This window comes from Felis catus, chromosome D2 (assembly GCF_018350175.1).
Source record: "Felis catus isolate Fca126 chromosome D2, F.catus_Fca126_mat1.0, whole genome shotgun sequence".
Taxonomy (NCBI): Eukaryota; Metazoa; Chordata; class Mammalia; order Carnivora; family Felidae; genus Felis; species Felis catus.
Window position 1 is genome coordinate 2,338,935 of NC_058378.1, and position 18,854 is coordinate 2,357,788.

Consider the following 18,854-nt stretch of genomic DNA (forward strand, 5'->3'; position numbering starts at 1 on the left):
TTACCTCCGCACGTTTCTGAATTAGTTTATGGCTCTGGGTCAAGACTGCATGCAGGTCAAAGATGTGGATAATTAGGTTTACGTGACCCCACTAGACATAGTGGTGTGTGATGCTCCTGTCTTTAGGTCTTAAGCGACACTCCTAAAATAGTTTCAAAGGTACTTGAGATAAGCAGGTCACCTTTTTTTTTTGTTGAACTTTCAAAGGCATCCTTGAATATATGCCTAAATCAGTAAGTATTGACTAATGTTAGAATATAACGGAAAGATGAAGAATTATCTTAGTCTGTACTGTGAAATGCTTAAGATGCTGAAAAATTGTAGTAATGTTAGCATTAATATATTTTCTCACAGCCCATATAACTTTAGAGGTGTGTAACTCCTCAGATCTACCAATGTGGTGTGGAAATGTGCCTTTATGGACAACAGCGCAAAGACCGTCTGGGGAAATCGAACAGCGCAAAGACCGTCTGGGGAAAGCTGTAGAACTCTAAGTGTTGAGGAACCACCAGGTAATCCCTAAACCTAGGTACATACATGCCTAGAACACGCCTAGGCCTTCTGGTTGACTTTCCCGTAGCATTGGTAGGTTGACTCAACGGCAGAGCTCGAAATAGTAACGTTTTTCTTCGTCCAAGTGCTGGTTGGACCGGGACCCTTGGGTTGATCTCTCCTCTCTAACGGGACTGTACACGATTTATGTGTCAGTCGGGAGTCCACGCTGACCACATACGCCCGGATCTGAGCGCGGCGCGGACGGGTCTTTAGAGACGGGACGTGCCTCAGGCTCTAGGTCAGGTCAGGGCGGTGTGGTAGAAGGACAAGGACTGGGCTCTGGGTCCTCAGAACCTCGTCTGGGTGTCAGTTGTGCGGACTCCCAGCCGGGCCATGCTGCCGCCTCTGCAGGTTCTGCTCCCACGTTAGAGGTGGCGTCCACAGCAGGCTGGGGTAACACGGCTCCGTGCTCCTTCCATCTGCCTGTGCCTCTAAAATGGGACCATTTTCTGAGGTTTGAGAGTTCAGGAAGAACAGCCGTGTGCCGCAGGAGCTGGGGGGTGTGCGAGACTGAGTGGTCAGCAGGAGCGCCCCGCTCCCGGTGTTGGTGATCCCGATGCGAGTTTCTGCAAGACCAGGGCCGACCCCTCCGTAAAGTTTGGCCTGCAGCCGGGAAAACCCGCACCCTTGACAAAGTGAATGCTCCTCTTAACCGACCACGTTAAGACTCCTGTCTATATGACGATAAGTAGTGGAAACTGCAGTGAATCTGAGCAGTGCCTTGCCTGGTGTCTCGGGTGACTTTCCTTTGCTCCTCGAGCATTGTTGGGGGGCCATGTTGGCAGACGTCGGAGGACCTGCCTGAAGGGTCAGTGATCAGGTGCCTCCTGAGGGGTTTGGGGCAGTCCCCACTCCCAGGGCCCCACAGGCACTCCCTAAGGGGGCTCCACACGTCCTCTCAAACCCTCTCCCCAGCTGGACTGGAATCTCCTATCCAAAGTGACCATGTGTCTCCTCACCGATGACTCTGTATTCCTTCGGACTGAGGGCATGATAACCTTTCCCACGCGTAAATGAACCTGAAAAATCCTCACAGTTCACGGCTGCATTGAACCAAGCTGTTTGTTCTTTCCCAGATGCTCTCCAGTCTGTTCCCACAGGGAGATGCCCTTCGTTAGCCTCGGGCAGCCTGATGAGATTGGCCAGATTCCATGTGGACCATGCACTTAGCTTGGTCTTCTAGAGTGTTATTGTGTATCTCCCCCCACAGAAAGGGTAGATCTCCTTTCTACATGATTGGCAAATATTTTCAAGCCAAGTCTGGGCCGTTGGGTGTCCGTGTTTAGATCTTCCTTGAATTCCCAGAAAGACCTCTTCTCAAAAGGCGTTATTAATGGAGTGATGTTCTCAAGTTCTCCCTAATGTATTGGGGTTTGGGGGTGGGATAGACGGAGATCTTTTTTTCCTAACATTTTTCCTAACCTTTCCTAATACTCCCTTGAAGAAAAATAGGAAGAAACCATCTGTGAACTGAGGGTTGCTGGGCTCCCCTTCTCTTAGACTGAGAAAGCTGCAAGACATCTTGCTGTCAAGGAAGAATTAAAAGATGCGCAGATAATCTTAAGAGGTTTCTGAGGCCCTTAACATTTTATGGATTTCCATACTGATTTTATTACTCCTCTTATACTGAGTTGCAGACATTTTCACTGAAGCTTTGTCTTCTCCTGTCCAGCTTTATACGCGGTTGTAGTTTTCTTTAAAAAACTGCATTCCTCTGGTACTCTATATGGATCCCCTTAGCTACCATATTTTTTTTCTTTATTGTAGACAGGGCCATCTCCTACCTTCAGTGCTTGTAGATAGACACTTTGCTGTAGGTGTGCTCTCTGGATTTTGCCTGTCGTCCATAGTTTCCTATGATTTACCATGTTGAACTCTGAGAACAGACTTGATTCCTGGAGTACTTGAGAATCAGCATTTGCCTGATGCATCTAACGTTGTACAAAAGAACAGAATCTTGAAATCCTGTAATAGAATGAATTGGGGTCGTGCAGCTGAGGAACACGGAGAGAATATGAAGTGAGCAGAACTTTGGATTGAAAGGTAACTGAAATGAGATCATTGGTGACGTTTTTGGGATTTTCTTTCACTTGAAACTACTTAGAATCTTTATTCCCTTTTAAAGGCAATCTTTCATGTCCACCGTTACCCAGGATCTAGTGATATGATGCACGTTTGATTATAGACATGATATTAAGCATATCTATTGACACACACTGGGGAACTGGAGAGTGTAGGACTTACAACTTGGTTGCACGATATTCTCAAAACTGGTGAAAAAGTGGACCATTCTGTTTAATTGCACCCCCCTACTCTGCCTCACCTACTCCTGACCAGTAGCTTCCTGATCCCACTAGAGTGACCAGTTGACGAATTGCTTTCAATTTCTAAGTTTGGTCTCCTCAGTACTTAAGTCTGAGTATGTTGTTAATTATCTCCCAGCACTTGCAGGGTCCTCATGAGTCTCCCTGGATGTTAGGAATAATGATTATGTAAGCAATAATGTGTGTGACAGGTTTTCATCAGAACTGGATTCTGCATCTAAACCAGTTTCTTCAGACAATCCTTGTCCTTTGACGTTTCTAATATTGTCGATGAAAACAAATCATAAGTGGTAAACTTGGAAGTGGTATGTTAAAAATCTCAAATTTTCCACAATGACAAAAAAAAGTTGGTTGCAAATATTTGTGGACTTCATTCTTTCCTAGATGATGATTTTGTGGGAATAAATTAGTTCCTCTGACCCATCCTCCCTGGACATGGAAAAAAAAAAACCTACTTCAAAAAATGAATTTGCTATATCTGGAAAGACCTACATCTTGATTCACTTTATATGGGTGAGCGGTTTATTACAAAGGGTACTGTTAATGTACAGGGACGTATGACTCACTCTTCGTAATGGTGTTGTCTTAGGCTTGTAGAAAAGGCAGCCCTGTGTTTGATTCCTAACAACTAGGGGGGAGGGGAGGACCAGCTTAGCCAGGTCCTCCTGTCTCCTTTTTTAGCAAAGACTCTCAAGTTTACTGGAAACCGTGGTCTTTAAGACTTTTCTTTTCCCATAATAACGTATACGGGTTCAGATGTGAAATAGTGCACAAAATCCATAATGGAAATGTGCACGGTTTCTTCCCCCAAATTACTTGCACAGCTAAGCGTCAACTAATTTTACTGGGGCTCTTCCTGCAGGTTTTCATATGCCTGTTTGATTTCCCGCTGTTAGACTTGAGGGGTAGATCTACTCCTGGGAACAATGATTCAGCCTCCTTACACCTGCACACGTCTGTACAAATGCTCTCAGCACCCTTTCCTTCACCCACCTTCGTGCTTTGTTGCCGCACGTTTCTGACTTAAAATATTCTAACTAAACTTCACAATCTCCACCACATGGTTTTCATTTCTGTTTCACAACCCTTCAGAAGTCAGGAGTTGGGGGGAAAAACTGATTTTGTTTGGTGGGCTTAGTTTGCAAAGGACTCATTCTTAAACTCTGCAGTCCTTCTTCTGTTTCTGTGACCCCTTTCCTTTCTTGGTCCTCTTCTGACCCCGTTGCTCATGAAAGGTGCCGCCTTTATGGAGATAGACTACTTCCTGCGATTGGTGTCTGAAACCCTTTCACCCGTCCTTCGGAGGACATCCTGTAGAGCTTACTGAGGAAGCATGGCTGAGCATTAAACATTGCTGATCCTACAGACGGTATCTCTATTCTGCCTTCACCCCTCACTGTAGAGAGTCTGGATATAGAATTCTTAGATGAAGGTACTTTTCCCTTAGAATTTTGAAGTCTTTTCTTCATTGCCTCCTAGGTGCCTGGTGCTATCTTGTAAATTCACGATCTCTGACTTCTGTACGTTTTATGAGCACTCTTCCTAATATTACCGATGCTCTTACTTAGAAGGTGTGGAGTCATTTCATATCCATTTTGTTGTGTTGCCTAATGTCACGTGATTCTTAGCTATTATTAGCAATATTCACTGTTTGACATTTCTTGATGCATTTCAAACTGCAATATTACATTTGCAGTTCCAGGAAACTTCCTTTATTATTTTTCTGGTTAACTTTGAGTTTGGTTTGCTCGCTCTATAATTAAGTCATCAGTTGCTCGGTAACCGACCTCTTTAAACGTGAGAAGCTTACACCGTGCACACCAGGGCTCACCTGTTACTTCTGCTTTCTTGCTGTGGCCTGACTGGGTGGTCCCACTCTACATGGCGGATCATGGTAGGCCTCCTGAGTGACCTGTCCGTGTGGCCCTCACACCCACCGGCTGTGACAGTGTTCCTCACAGGCCTGCAGCTCCCTCACAAGCAGGCCTAGAACTTGCACACTGTTCTCACCACCTGCTTGACCTCAGCAGGGAAGGGGACTCTGCCCATGAGGAGAATACGGGGCATGTGTACATGTGTATATAGGACATCAGACTTGGAGCCAGTCATGCCATCCATTACCTTCTGGAAATGGTGTTCATGGGATCTTGTATTTCCACCTTGATAACCTTTATCGCTGCCCCCCACCCCCGCACCCCCGTTTTTTTTCCTATCCTACATTTTTGGAAATTCCCTTTGACTTGTAATTCCTCAACTTACTTTTCAACCATTCTTTTAAATTTCCCAACACTTCTGTAAACGTCTTATTTTTACAGTGTCTTGTTTTTGGGAGACCTTTTTGTGTCTGAGAATGTTGATCATGTGTGTCTGCCTGTGTGTGTATATGTATATTTTTTGAGCTACTCCTGTTAGACATGATTGTTCCTTCAGGATTTGCTTTCTCTCCTTGTAGTCGTGTGTGTGTGTGTGTGTGTGTGTGTGTGTGTGTGTGTGTGTGTGTGTGTGCGCGCGCGTTCCATGTTAAGGGTCTTTATCTGGTGATCCTCATTCTTATTTTTTAATTTAAGATGGACAATGAGGGGTGCCTGGGTGGCTCAGTCAGTTAAGTGTCTGACTTTGGCTCTGGTCATGATCTTGCGTTCGTGAGTTGGATCCCCGTGTGTGGCTGCTTCGGATTCTGTCTCCCTCTCTTTGGCCCTCCCCTGCTTGTGCTCAGTCTCCCCCGTCTCTCTGTCCCTCCCCCACTGTGTGTGTGTGTGTGTGTGTGTGTGTGTGTGTGTGTGTCTGTCTGTCTGTCTGTCTGTCTCAAAATAGATGCACTTAAGACTGATAATGAAAAAGTTGAGGTGATTCTGTGTACAGGCCTCTTCAGACTGGGGGGCCCCTGGGCAGGAGAGTTCACAGGTGATGACCTGTCAGTACTACAGGTGGCACGGAATAGAAGTGTCTGGGGTCTCCTTGATAGGTAGAATATTTCTGCTAAATCTCTGGTTTCTGGCAGGTTCCCCTCCTCTGCAAGTCCAAGTTTTCTGGTTCAGTTTTTCCAAGGAGCAGCTTTTCTTGGACTGTCTCTTGGGGGTGGGGCAGGGTTAGTCAGGTGGACGCTCGGCATGGACCAGAGGACCCCAAACCCTACATATGGCTTTGCGCCCTGTCCTCCTGCTTTCAGCCTGATCCACATGCTGCACTTATAGGCACGGTACGCCTCTGTGAAGTCTTTCGCAGTTTGTCTTGTTTCTTTTTTGTACTTAAATTACTTTTGGTAGAGCTCTATGAGCTCCTCCTGAGGCCCCGAACAACTTTCCTGTAAAGCCAATGGCAAGAACCCAATCCATCCCAGCTGTTGTAAAACGGGCTTACTTTTCTGTGCCTGATAACTGTAGGTGGTGCTGACTTTGGCATCTTGTTGGTACAGTTTGGTACCATTAATCTCTTAGATGACGATGATGCTGAGGTTCGAGGAGCTCGGAGTGCTTGCCCCACGTCTCAAGGTTGTGAAACAGAGACCCTTTCACCTCCAATTGCTGGCGATAGGAAGGGGTTGATCGTTTTCTCTTGCTGGGGATCTTCATTCCTTTTATTCACTGTAATTTAGATAATCCTCCAGGGATGCAGAAAAGAAGCAAGAAAATCAAGGTGTTCAGGCACCAATTTAGAAACTTAAACAGATTTTTCTGCCTCATTAAGCAAACATTGAAGAAAGAAGAGAAAAAACAAGCCATTGACACTGACGTTTCCATATTCACTATTTCTGTAGATGTTCAAACTTAGCCCAATAGGCATGATTGGAACTTTAATTTTCCCCTTTTTGACAGCTTCATTCATATTTAAGCTTTATGTTAATTTTTCCCACTCCCCTGTAGTCACACACCATTAAAGGCTATGCATCCTTGCCTATAGTACAAACAGAATATATTTTAAATATCTTCGGCTTAACTCCTATTCTTTTTTTTCTCCTCAGTCATAGGATGAATGTGTGTTTAAACATCATTTGTCATAATTGCAGATGGTTTTCAGTGTTCTCAGCTAAATTTCCAACTGATTTGTTATTCACCACTTTGCCATTTTTGAACAAATTAATGGAACGACATTTCCACTTTGGAGGTTTAAGGCGCCAAATGAGAGACCGACGTTCTGGGCCGTACTGCGGAGAGTTTCTGTCCTTGTCACTTGGGGCCATGGAGGATCTTAGATTTCCTCTCCCTTCCTGTTTTGGCAAGAGATCTTAATGTCCAATAAAGTTGGGCGATTTCTGGGTTATTCTTTTATAATCAGCCCGAAGAACGTCTTATTCTTTTACTTAAACATCAATTGGTTTTTACTTTAGTATGAGTATCGGCATGTGAATGGTTGATTCTAGAATTACCTTCCACGTTCCTAACTATAGCTCATCTTAGCAGGTCCTCACAACTAGTTATTCATAGGAAACAGGTGAGTTGTAAAGACTGAGAGCAGCGTATGTGTGTATGCTTACGAGATAAAAAGCTTTAACAATTAAAAATATTGCTAGTCCCCTATTATACTTACCAAAATAACCAGTAAATTCTAAAGTGTTAATTTCTGTTTTGTGTTTTCTCGTTACCTTGGATTTCATGCTGTAACACCAGTGCTGGAATGTTAAATCCACTCCCCTTCTTTTTGTCAATTTTTTTTTCAACGTTTATTTATTTTTGGGACAGAGAGAGACTAGAGCATGAACGGGGGAGGGGCAGAGAGAGAGGGAGACACAGGATCGGAAACAGGCTCCAGGCTCTGAGCCATCAGCTCAGAGCCTGACGCGGGGCTCGAACTCACGGACCGTGAGATAGTGACCTGGCTGAAGTCGGACGCTTAACCGACTGCGCCACCCAGGTGCCCCTCCACTCCCCTTCTTAATACTGGAGCAAAATATGATAGATTATCATTACTTGGATATTGTTGAAAATCTGATGAAATTCTACCTAATTTTTGATATTTTCAACCATATGCGAAAGTGGAAAGCATAGTAGGAGCCTCTGTACTTAAACCATCTAGTCTTCACTATCAATATCATTTGCCATATAATGCATCATCATCTAAAAATGGACCAATGATTTGGCTGAATTAAAACTTAACAGAAAGTTACTTTTTGAGTCCTAGAGACCAAGGCTTTCCCCATTCACAGATGATAAAAGTGAGACAAAAGGAGTTTATCTCCCATTCACCCATGATTTTTTAGTAGTTGTCTTTTCATTTTTATATCTTGGATCCATTTGGGGTTTGCTTTCTATATCCTATAGAGAATAACTCAAAATGTATTTTATAACCTCTCAAGCTACTGAAAACCATATATGAAAAGACCTGTTTTCATGGTTGAAATTTCTTCATGCACTGAGATTTATTCCAGACTACTTCTATTCCATTAATAGTTCTTTGTGTTGACATCACAGTGTTTCAGTTAAAGGGACTTCTGTATAATCTGGTAGGAAAAGCTATCCTTTCTTCTACTTTGTTCTTAAAACTATTCTTGCTTTTATGACTTGTTTCAACATAAACTTTATAGTCAACTTGTCTAGCTTAAAAAAAAATGAAAAATAACAGCAACCACACCCCTACAAAAACTTGATGCCCATGTTACGGTCATGGAAAAACATGTGGGGAGAATTCACATCTTCATGACCTTTTCTCGTTCTCCGTAGAAATGTTTATATGCCATCCTGCTGAAGTCTACTGGTATCATTTGGAACCTAGATCTTTTTTATAGAGATCCTTGTAAGCTTGGGGTACTTTAAAAGTTTGTTTTTTCCTAGTTATGTGTTGCTGCTTCAGTTACAAATTGCTTCTATTTTCTTATATATGCTAGCTTTTGACTTTGGTATGTTAACTTATCGTACTTCTAGACTGAAATATTTTATTTTTCAAAATAGTTTCCTATTTCATTCTTGTGCTTCTCCATATAACCCATCAGATCATCGGCAAATAACCCGATCTTTACCTTTTCCTATCTGTCACTCATATTCTTAGAGTTTTCTCTTTTCAGGTTGAATTGAAATAATACCCCAAAGTAACCTATAACTGAGAATGTGAATTTGCTTCATCCTCACCTTTGACCTGTCTTTTGAGAGTCCTGCTGATCCTGGGGGTTGAAATCTATTATTTCAGGTTACAAAATCGGTTTCTCTCTTTCTGAGTCTGTTAATCCAGAGATCTTAAATGCCTTCTCAGAAGCTCAGGGAAAGAAACCTATGGCTAGGGAATTTTTCTTCTATATCTCACACAGGGATCAATGGATTTCCTGATGCTGAGCTGTTCACGCAATCCTGGAATAAATCTCAATCATGTTCTTTTTAATCCGGCACATTGTCTTTCCAACACGATCTAACGTTTTGCACTGGTTTTGTTCAGTGATTCGCCCTTTCTTCTTGACCATCAGGGTTAAGTACCAAATCGGTTTTCTGGGCCAGATACCACTGTTGGGTGGCCTGAGATAACAGCCCACAGGCTGCACCCTCGTCTACTGTCTTTACCCCCTGTCCTCTGTGTGTCTGATGTCCCTCTGCCTGTTTCCTTTCCCAACTCTTGGAATGGCCTTCAGTGTCTACTGGATATTCCGCGATGATCCCCTCATCTCAAAATTCTTAACTACTTGTACAAAGACCCTTTTCCCAAACAAAGTGCTACATCAGGTTCTAGCGTTAGAACATGGGCGTACCGTTTTTGAACCAGCATTCATTCCACTACAGGTGCCCCTGTTCTCTCCTCTTGGCTGTGATTTTTTTTTTTTTTTGAAGCTCATTAGGATTATCTGGTTTTTGAAGTGATAATATCCCTATGAAAACACCAGACTGTGTCTTTGTCGTGTGTGGGTAGGATGCAGTTCCTGGATAAATTGCCACCATTTCCTTAGAAATCTTAAATTCCAATTTTCTGGTCTCTACAGGTATCAGTCTGGTGAACCATGTTTTCTCAGAAAAGTAGCTTATTTAGGCTCCTTCCTTTTACCTTCCTTCCTCTTTGTCTTTACAAATTAGCCTTGTTAAATTTCCAGCGTATTGATCCCGACTTCCCCTTGCCGTTGGTGGTGTATTACTGCAGCCACGTCGTCTTTTATTCTTAGAGATTTTCCCCCAAAGAAACTGCACGCTTACTTAGAACTTTTTTCTACTACAATACATTATTTCTGCTGTCACTTATGGTGTTGGCTGGCTTTTTCTAAATCTTGCATCAGGTGTTCAATAAAATATCCACGAGAACTACCTCTACCTCAGTAAGTATGTTATTTGGCTCTCCTATATGCTCGTGCATTTTGTATTCACATGACTCGTTTTTGCACTGAGGGGTGTATAAAAGTTGCCTGTAATTACTTCCCTTCTGTGACTTCCTCTTAAATCTATTTTACTTTATGGAGACTGTTGCTTATTACCTTATAATTTGGTGTCCTGCCTTGTTTCCCTTTATTCTTCGTGAATTCTGACTTCCCAGGTCCTCACATCCCTGACCTAATTTGGTTGCATGTGCCTTGCATGTCATTGATTGGTCATTAATTTTGTAACCATTTTGCTTGTAAATAATCCTTATGTAAAGCCGAAGTGTTTTCTTCTATATGCTAATAAGACACTTTTTTCAAACACCTACCCATTGAGGGTTTTTTTTTTTTTTTAAGTTTATTTTTGAGACAGAGACCGAGCATGAATGGGGGAGGGTCAGAGAGAGAGGGAGACACAGAATATGAAACGGGCTCCAGGCTCTGAGCTGTCAGCACAGAGCCCGACGTGGGGCTCGAACTCCCTGACCGTGAGATCATGACCTGAGCCGAAGTCGGCCGCTTAACTGACTGAGCCACCCAGGCACCCCAAGAAAACACTTCTAATAGGTGAGCCAAGCCTGTCTGGTTTTTGTCAGTACAACTGATCTTCGGTCTCCGTTTTTCACCACTCTGTTACTGTGCATTGTGTTCTTTGCATCGTGAACTGTGTTTTCATTACGATTTTAGGTATTAGTGTTGTGCTCTTTCCCCCTTAAGAATGTCTTTCGTTTTAGTGATGCCCTTTATACCAAAAACCTCCGTATGGCCTATTTCCCTTTCTTTATACTCTGCTATCCTGCTGGCCAGCTTTAAATGAGCTCCTGGACTTCGTACCTACCAAGATATCAGGGAGCTTTTTTTTGCTTTCCTCTTATTTGTCCTCCATCTGTTTTTTTTCCATCTTCTAATACATTTTGACTCTTACCCCCACGTTTGTTTTAATCTTAAATCTCCAATTTGTTTTTTATTCAATTCAGTTGGGTTTTTGCCCGTGTTTGCTCAGCCATCTTTTATAAAATGAAGGTCACCGTTTAGTAGAAGCTAGAGAGTTCAAGCCATCACCCCCTTCAAGGAAGGATTTCTTGAGCTACTGGTTTTAACTTTAATGCTGTTCTATTGCCAGACTTCAGGTTTTTTTGTTGTTGTTTTCCCCAGTGATCATTTTAAACCTGTGACTTGCCTTCTATTTCCTGGCTCTCTATTTCTGTATTCAGTGTCCCTTATTGCACTCCTAGTTTGATCTATTTTTTCTCCAGCATCTTCCAATTTTTCTCCTGTACTGCATCACCTATATTTTATCTCTTCCTATTGTTTGCCCCCTTGAAAATAAGCTTGTAGCCATTTTCTTGAGGCATTGTGACCAATGAGGTGAGGGCAAAAATGCATTCAAAATTACACTTCAGACTAATTATCAGATTCTTAAAGATCTAAAACAATGTAGATACTTAGCTGACTGTTTCTACTTCATACCTACTTATTAAAAACTCTTATGTACTTTATTTTTTTAATTCTTAATCTAGAGAAATTTTGTATCTTACATGGAACCATGTTAACAGTTGTCTCAGGCTTAGCCGAGATTGGAGTAGTATTTAATGAGCACTTAAGTATTTTGTGTGAGTATGCAATTGTTTTAATAGCATAGAGAAAAATTGTCTTATTGTACCTCTTAATGATGCTTGATTCTTCACATGTATTCATGTTGGGGTTTTGTTTGTTTTCTGGATTAACAAGAAGTCTTATGGGAGAGGGAATATGTGAAATGCTTAGTTTGGTTCTTGGTTCTGTTATTACCGTGTTTGTTCCTAGGGAGATGTGCAGTTTCTTTATGAATGGTGTTGATCTTCTAAATCTCTAATACTAGCATCAGTAGAGTACTTTCTCGGTTACCCTTCCTTGTCCAAAAGCGAGACCTCACCATCCAGGTCCCTCCTTCACAACATTGTCATCTTGAGCTCACACCCTTCCTTCCCAAGTCTCTTCCTTTTAGCTTCCTGATAGCTGCTGTTCTGAATCTCCAGAGTTGAAATGCACCCTAGCATTTCCCATGTAGGTGTGGGGACCAACCTTCTGCATGCGAACCCGGGATCACCCATACTCACCCATCTCCCTTGCGGACTGATTCTCTGCTAAGGGGCTGCTTCTGGTCCACATGTTTGTTTCTCCAATGATGGACGTAAGGAAGCTTCAAGTCCTCTTGTCTTCCTATCCTTGATAGGAGTCGAATTCAATTTCCTTGTTGATTTGCATGGTTTCAAAAGTAGGTGGAAATACTTAACTATATGGCCGTCACTATCCTCATTAAGTTTTTGTATTGTGATTTTTATCTGCTTGGCCTCACATGTACAAATCACCAAAAAGCCAAATTACTGGAACAAATAATACTTAGGGACGATATAATGTGTAAAATACACATAGAATTGAGAAATTAAGGTCAGATGGAAATTTAAAGGATTGCTTTTTTTTTTTTTTTTTAACATTAGAAGACCCTTTGCAGAATATTTATTTGCTACAGTAGAGACAGAAGTTTCCTTTTCTTTCCTAGGTGTATGGTGGAATTTTCCTGGTATAGTAAATAGCCCCACTTCTAATGTTTATTTTTGACAGATCACGTGTGCATGAGTGAGGGAGGGGCAGAGAGAGAGGGAGACAGAATCCAAAGCATGCTCCAGGCTCTGAGCTGTTACCACAGAGCCCGACACGGTGCTCCAACTCAGGCCGCCAGATCATGACCTGAGCTGAAGTCCGATGCTCAACTGACTGAGCCACCCAGGTGCCCCAAAATAGACCCACCTCTAATCCCCTGTCTCCACAGTTACCAATTCCAAAATTTAGTTATCTCAACACAACTGGTATTTCATTATTTCGAACTTGACGTGAATGAGTTCTCTTCACGCAAACTTGCAGAGACCATAAATATCTGCAGACTTTATACGCTTACAGTGTCCTACAGCATGGGGGCTTTGTGAACTGAGCTTGGACTTCTCACCGTTCATCAGATCTCCCAGGGCAATCTCCTCTCCTCCTCCTAAACAATAGAGGATTCTCTGGAAAATTACCTGAAGGCTAAGGACATAAGGTACAAAACTAAGCAAAACAAAGATCAACCTACAGCCTCTTAGACACTAGAAAAGACCTACATGAGTTGTGGGTCTATAATGCTGAAAGTATTGAAAATGCAGCATTGATATTGCCATTTTAATGAAACTTAAAAATAGGCATTTAATATCTTTTGAAATATTACAAAACCAAGACAATTTGAAATCTGTATACTTAATTTTTTTGTTTATTTTTTGAGAGCGAGCGTGAGCAGGGGAGGGGCAGAGAGAGGGAACCACAGAATCAGAAGCAGGCTCTGGGCTCTGAGCTCAGCACAGAGCCCGACCCAGTGCTCGAACCCATGAGCCTTCGAGCTGAGAGATCATGACCTGAGCTGAAGTTGGCCTCCCAACTGACTGGGCCACCCAGGCACCCCTGAAATCTGTATATTTTAAAAGCACTCTTAAAAAAAAATTTTGTGTGCTTATGGGGGTGGGAGGGGAAGGGAGGGTGGGTGAGGAGAATGGACTGGAGGGCACCTGTTGGGATGAGCACTGGGTATTGTTTGGAAACCAATTTTTTTGTGTGTGTGCTTGGAGGACTTTATCCTTGTGTTCATCCTTGTTTATCCTCTGCAATGTATATCTTAATGACTAACCTAAAGGAAGTTTAAAGCAAGGTATTGGAAATCCAAAACCTTTCAAATAGTGTCTTTGTTTTGAGAGACTCGATTCTCTCTTCACAGCAGTAATACTGAATTTCATTGGACATAACTTCCAAAACTGGGGATTTTCATCTTTTGGTTTAAAAGAACAAACACTTGGTTTAGAAGAAGGAATAATACTCTAATATATTAATACACTACAAATAACTTGATTAAAAGATGACCAGGAGAACGATTTTTGCCGTAATCTCGACTGTTTTCATATCAACTTTACAAAAAAAAAAAAAAAACTGAATTGTAGGAAACCATTTTGCAAAACTCAGAGTATTTAAATGTGTAGAACTTCTCTGCCAATGTACTATTTCTAGCTTTTTACAAGTGTTTAGATTCCAAACTTCCTAATTCTCTATTTCCTGTCCTTTTTCTTTACCCTTCTTGTTTTAATTTGGCCCTGGCTGGATGGTTCTTTTCTCCCCACCTTCATTTCTTCATTTCTTGGGTCGAACTGAGGTTCGGGGTATGAGGTAAAGCCGTGAATCTCTGCATTCCTGATCTGTGTTCTGTGTTTTTGGTAACAAAAGAGGGTTAGAAGCAGCTGAAATCATGGTGAGTATTCCAAAACAGAAGCACCAGACTTGTTAGCTAATGTCCATTTAATTCTGAAGCAGTGAGGACAAACCCCCTTCAAATGGATTCCAAACTTAGGCATTTGTCAAAATGCATAGAACTTTACAGCATAAGGACTGGACTTGAATGTATACATTACTCATTTTGATTGTTTAATTGGGAGAACATAGAAGTCAAATACCTGCCACTGCTATATTAGCAATAATTTTTGGATTATTTTGAGGATGGTTGGATTTAACAGAATCAAACGGTGAAGTTAATTGGGTTTTATAAAGCTCTTTAATTTTTTGGCTTGATAAAGACCTTTTGAATTTGTTTCATTTACTGGGTGTTAAAACTTAGATGACTAAACATGAAACTGAACGTATGCACACACAAATCCATAATATACATATATATGCACATCTCTGTATCTCAAAAAGTAATTGCCTAAAAGCCTATTTTAAAGAAAAGGTGTATAAAACATGATTTGATACCTGGATAAGTTCAAGTATGTGATCAGTTTTCAGCTTTGGTTTATACGGGTAGGTGGCAAAGTAAATTTTACACAATAATCAGTGTTAAATTCTGTTAACTTTCAGAGGTGAATAGCCAATATTAACACTTCTTCAAAAGCAGATTATTCTAGAAGTCCTAAATTCTGCCCCCAAAGTGGTCTGTGATTTTTTTTTAAAATCATGACTAACTTTACTCCCCCCCCCCCCCCCAGTTGTATTGATCTCCTTAAAACTCTTGTGAGGTGCTTGTTGCAGGAGTTCAGTCCGTTAGTCAATGTTAAAATGAATGTTGAAATAAGTTGCTATCTAATTATAAGCTTCGTTAACCTAGAATAGGCAGTCAAGGTAGGTTACACATAGCTCTATACTTTGTACAAATGCTATCCATCTAAACATGGAGTCAAACATTTAATGATGTCTTAAGTCCAATATATAGACCCATTTGTGAACACAGATTCCTACCATGCCATGAATCCCATCATGGGCAATACCAAGCCAAAAAGCCTTGCTATTTCCTTCACAAGCGTTGGACATTACACTCAGGTTACTTCTTAGTGTCCTTCTATTCATCTTGGTGGTCAGGTTTCTTCATTTCCACTCTCAGCTCCTGAATGGAGGGGGTCTCCATGCCTGTTTGACCCTGTGACCAATACAACTGGTTTAGTAACTGGCAGGGTGCCCAAGTGGCTCAGTAGGTTGAGTGTCTGACTTCGGCTCAGGTCACAACCTGATGGTTTGTGGGTCAGAGCCTCATGTCGGACTCTGTGCTGACAGCTCAGAGCCTGGAACCTGCTTCAGATTCTGTGTCTCCCTTTCTGCTCTCTCCTTGAAAAAGAAGCATTAAAAAAAAAAAGTTTTAGTACCTGGCTCTCCTGCAGCTTTGTGGTGTGTGTGTGTGTCCAGCATTTTCATATCTGTATGCTTATGATGCAGGCAGATGCGTTAGGCTACTTTGGTTGAGGCTATTTTAACCTATTACAGTTGCATATTGTAATAAGATTTAAAAAATGAGGTCCCTGTTTTACATGTATATTTGAATTATTACTTCTGAATAAGCTGTGCTTGATCTTAAGTCAAGGAGCTAAATACATGCAGGTACTTCAAAGACTCTGGGATAATGCATTTATAGCTTTTGAAGTAGCTTTTATTCTCCCTCTTTTGTCATTTTCTTTTTCTCCCCTAATGTAAAGTTCATATTCTTATTAAAGCATAATTGGCATAAAATAGGGTTTTCAGGTGTAGGACATAGTGGTTCTGCATTTGTATTTGTACACATTGTAAGCAGATCACCACAACAAATGTAGTTGTCTGTCGCCATGCAAAGTTGATACGTACGACCATATTTCTTGTGCTGTGCATTAGATCCTGTGACCATCAGTTTATAGCTGGAAGCTTGTACCTCTTAATTCCTTCACCTGTTCTGCCACCTTGCTGCTTCCTTCCCTTGTGGCAGACACCACTCTTTCTGTATCTGAGTCTGGATTGGTTATTTACAAGTGGACTCTCAAAACCTACGTCCTGCGGCGTTTGTCTTTTACTCTAAGCATATCGTTTGCAGTCCATTCATGTTGTGGAAATGGCAAGTTTTCCTTCTCTCTTAAGGCTGAGTAGTAATTGTGTGTGTGACACATTCACATGCTGTTGTGTTTTCTTCATCTGTCAGTTGATGCGCAGGTTATTTCCAGGTCTTGGCTATTAGAAACAATGTTGCAGTCAACACAGACATGCATGCATCTTTTTCTTCAGATAGATGCTCAGAAGTAAACTTGTCGGACTGTATGGAAGCTCTTTGTAATTGTATATTTTTTTTAACTTGTATACTGTTTTCCCTAGTGGTGGCACCAATTTATATTCCCACCAAGGGGCAGGAGGGATTTATTCCCACTTCCACGTCCACACTAACACTATATTGCCTTTTTAGTAATAGCCGGTCTGACAGGTGTGAGGTGGTATCTCCTGATGGTTTCAGTTTGAATCTCCCTGATGAGTGATCTTGAACAACATCTCCTGTGCCTGTTGGCCATCTGTGTCATCTTTGGAAAAATCTCTATTCAGCCTCTCTGCCCATTTTATTCTTTGGATTACTGCTTTTTTGTTGAAGTTTTTTTTATTTTGGATATTAACCCCTTATGGATGTGATTTGCAAATACCTTCTCCCGTTTATCATTTTGATTGATTCCCTCACTGTCCAGAGGCTTCTTAGTTTGCTGTAGTCTTGTTTTTTTTTGCTTCTGTTACCTTTGCCTTTGGAGTCAAATCACCAAAATTGATGTCAAGGAACTTACCACTTCTTCCCCCCCAAGAGTTTAATGCTTTCAGGTCTTAAATTCAAGTTTTAATCCATTTTGAGTTAATTAAAAAAAAAAAAGTTTACTTGTATTAGAAAGAGACTGTGTGAGCGGGGAGGGGCAGAGAAAGAATCCGAAGCAGGCTCCAGGCTCTGAGCTGTCAGCACAGAGTCCGACATGGGGCTTGAACTCCCCAGCCATGAGATCATGGCCTGAGCCGCAGTCGGACACTTAACCAAGTGAGACCACCCCCCCTGCCGATGCCTGTTTTTTGAGTTAATTTTTGTGTATGATAGACCACTAACTTCTATCTCCATTCTTTTGCATGTAGCTATCCAGTGTCCCCAGAACTATTTAGTGAAGAAACTGTCTTTTTTCCATTGTCTATGCTGTGGTTCTCCTGAGCATACTTCTTACTGGTTTTCAAAGCCAAATGTTTTGGGGGTTCTTCTCTCTGATGTGGAAGATCAACCCTTTGCTCCTCAGGTAAAAGTCTGTATCTTTGGGAACTTCCCAGTTGTGGGTTTTGGTGTATTTCAACTCAGTTTTTCTCTTTTGTAGCACTAGCAACTCGGATGGTCAATAAAATTTTAAAAATTGAACAATATTTTATACCTGTGTAAGTGATACTCCTATTGTAACTATCACAACAAATACAAAAATAAGCCCATTTTTTAAAATATATTGGGAGTTTCTCTCTTAAAACTAAAGTCCTTCCAGAATTAAACCTCCTCTATCTACTTGTTTTCTACCTTGAGATTGGAGGTTTTTTTTTTTTTTTTCAACGTTTATTTTGGGGACAGAGAGAGACAGAGCATGAACGGGGGAGGGGCAGAGAGAGCGGGAGACACAGGATCGGAAACAGGCTCCAGGCTCTGAGCCATCAGCCCAGAGCCTGACGCGGGGCTCGAACTCCCGGACCGCGAGATCGTGACCTGGCTGAAGTCGGACGCTGAACCGACTGCGCCACCCAGGTGCCCCGAGATTGGAGTTCTTAATACACCTGCTGAATTTCCATAAATATCTTCGATACTTCCAATAATTTGATCTGAATCTTTAAAATCACTTGCATTTATAGCATTGTCATCAGTTTCCAATCCTATATCTATATATTCTATAATAGAACTTTTACACAAAATTTCCATGTCAGCTGTTAATGATTACTGTGCTTGTTCAAGAATATCCTTAAAGCCATAATTGAAACAGATGGAGCACAAAAGTTGATGTTTGGCACATCATTAGGGAAGAATACATGGAATTCATTTTGAGAGTGAGATTTGGCTAAGTCAACTTGCCTTTTAAATTTTTTAAAATACTTAGCGAGACAAAGGATGAGTGGGGGAGGGACAGAGAGAGAAAGAGGATCCGAAGCAGGCTCCCAGGCTCTGCAACGTCAGCACAGAGCCTGACGCAGGGCTTGAACCCATGAACCATGAGATCATGACCTGAGCCGAAGTCAGAGGTGAGCCAGGCACCCGGTTGGTTGTCTAATCTATGTTGAGCAGGTCTGTAATACCTGAGGCCTTCCGGTGAATGGCGCCCAGAACAGGAGCCACTGTTCTGTGTCTACCGGCAATGCCAGCCGTTGGCCAGCTTCCA

At 41.8% G+C, this 18,854-nt stretch overlaps 1 protein-coding gene across 4 annotated transcripts in view; it reads left to right on the top strand.

Annotated features, from left to right (window-relative positions):
- PCDH15 (protocadherin related 15) overlaps positions 1-18,854 on the top strand; it is a 1,549,353-nt gene that overhangs the window by 14,792 nt on the left and 1,515,707 nt on the right. For all 4 annotated transcript variants that reach the window (XM_045040943.1, XM_045040941.1, XM_045040940.1 and 1 more), the window contains exon 2: positions 355-512. The gene's annotated coding sequence lies outside the window, so the exon portion shown is untranslated. The remainder of the gene's footprint in view (positions 1-354; positions 513-18,854) is intronic.